This window comes from Alligator mississippiensis, chromosome 1, assembly GCF_030867095.1.
Source record: "Alligator mississippiensis isolate rAllMis1 chromosome 1, rAllMis1, whole genome shotgun sequence".
In the NCBI taxonomy this organism is placed as follows: domain Eukaryota; kingdom Metazoa; phylum Chordata; order Crocodylia; family Alligatoridae; genus Alligator; species Alligator mississippiensis.
In genome coordinates this window covers 185,241,276-185,243,432 of record NC_081824.1, presented here as the reverse complement: position 1 = coordinate 185,243,432, position 2,157 = coordinate 185,241,276, and the positions used below count along the sequence as shown (strand labels likewise).

The following is a 2,157-nucleotide window of genomic DNA, read 5'->3' as shown; positions in this document are numbered from 1 at the left end:
GATGAATTTCACCCTATGTTGCTTGTAGTGACGATGTACAACTCCCGGTGATTAATGTCAAACGGGTCTTGAATGCAAGTAACAACCCATTCTTTTACATACACTCTCCACCTTCTCAGGAGAGGCAGAAAAGATCTGACTCACTCACGTGTAAGCTTCTTCAGGGCCTTATACTCTATAGTGTAAGAGTCATAGATCCTCCCTGGATCAGTCTTTTACCAGTCACCTCCCTAGCGGGGTGGGTGAAGCCAACCTCCTTCAATTGGAACCCAGCTCCTTTCACTCAGCAGGGGCTCTGGCAACCACCACGCAGCTTAGTACCCAGCTCCTGTACCCTGGGGGGGGGGGTTATGTCCCATTCCATGGCTTGGTGAAAACCCACAGTTTTGCAATCCCCGCCTGCAATATCTTTCTCCAGTACTCAGAGTTCAACGGGGCACTCTCCCGTGTGTGGGATGGGTGACTCTCCCCACCTCCTCCTCAGAGGCAGGCTGTGAGTACCCAGAGAAGGCTCCTATGGGACTACATAACAGGGGGGCCCTCTCTGGGCCAATTTAGCTTTGGCCTGCCCACCTGTTTCTGGGCCACGCCTTGATGATAATTAATTAATTGATGTTAATTAAGTGTGAGGCTGTCCATTTCTTGCCCCGATGCCAGGGGGCACTATCTGTGGCTCCATGCCTTCCCTACACTGCAGCCCATGCCTCACAGATGGTATCCTCTGTTCTTATAGTCACCAGCCCCACTCTGAGCCCCAGAATCCTACTGTTTGAACCCCACCTGGATCCCTCCATTCAGGTGGCCTAATGCACCTTCATTCTAGGCTGCATAGCTCCCTGAGCTGCTTCCCCCTTATGGGTGTGGTCCCCCCGGGACCTTTGGCTCTACTGGCCTTGGCCCACCTCCAGGCCAGTCAGAACCCCAGGCCCTCAGCTCTGGGCATCCCTCATAGTGGGCCCCTGGCCCTTCAACCCATTTCCTGGGGGCTCTTGCACCACTGACAGCCCCACCAGGCCACCCACTCCCAGCAGGGTGCAGTTTTAGGTCATGTCCAGGACCAGGAGCCTCCTTACCATCCCCTACAACTCCTCCCTTACCTCCAGTGTTTCATGAAGCCTCACACCCAGGCAATGTTGCTGCACTCCCCAGCCAGCAGCAAAAATGCCCTGCTTATATGGGCAGCCCTGAATCTAAAATGGCTGTCCTAATCAGGCACCTGCTGGCTGCTTGGCTTCAGTCCTTAAAGTGGCAGGCACAAATAGTGCCCTGTCACAGACTACAATTCCCTCCCCTATAATAAATAAAGGATATGCGGACAGCCCTGTTCACACTTGACAAGCATTGTCTCACTCTGTCTCCCAAAACCTGCTGGCCCTCAGAGCAGCATCTCAGTCTCTACCGTCCTGCTCTTGCTCCAACTTTGTTCTCCTGATTTCAGGCTCTTCTGGGGCTCATTTGACTACCCCGCTGGGTCAGCTCACCCCAGCTCTTTGCTGCCCACGTGCTTCTCCTCCCCCTGGCTGCAGCATGCGTCTTTTATCCCCTCAGGAGGCCATGTCTCCAGATAGCAACTCATCCAACTAGGATTTTGGAGTGAATTCTCCAGTCACTTTGAGCCATGTCTGTATCATCGCTAGTCCAATCAGAAGTTTGGATTGAATGGTCCAATCATGCTGAACTTCCCATGTTGCAACAGGTTGAAGCATAAGCCCAACCAGACAGAAATCAGGCTGTAAGAGAGCCTGATCTAACTCTGTTACAGACATATCTAGGAATACCTGTGCCTTTAATTCAATACTGCACAGGAAGAGGTGTTCCCTTGGGTAGAGTTAGTGCAATATTTAGCTCATGGGTTGGCAACATTTTTTGGCAGAGTGCCAAAAACAACCACAACCTCAACTTGTAAGATGTTGACATGCCAGGGGCAGACAGTGGGGAACCATGATGGGCCCAATCCTTGTTATGGCAGTGTAGCCCTGGCTCCTTCCCTGCCATCTGCCTGAGGCACATATGCCAAGCAAAATGCCTCTGTATGCCACACTCTGGCACCCATGCCGAGGGTTGCCTACCCTGATCTAGCTGATTCACAAATTAGCAGTTTTAGGTAAAGTAAACTTTACTTTAAATGTCCCCTTCCTTCCCCCAACATTTTAGTAT

At 51.7% G+C, this 2,157-nt stretch overlaps 1 long non-coding RNA gene across 1 annotated transcript in view; it reads right to left on the bottom strand.

Annotated features, from left to right (window-relative positions):
* Positions 1-1,141, bottom strand: part of LOC132250040 (uncharacterized) — a 4,669-nt gene extending 3,528 nt beyond the window's left edge. Inside the window, exon 1 of the long non-coding RNA XR_009461640.1 lies at positions 1,098-1,141. This is a non-coding gene — a long non-coding RNA (uncharacterized LOC132250040). The remainder of the gene's footprint in view (positions 1-1,097) is intronic.
* Positions 1,142-2,157: the final 1,016 nt, after the last annotated feature.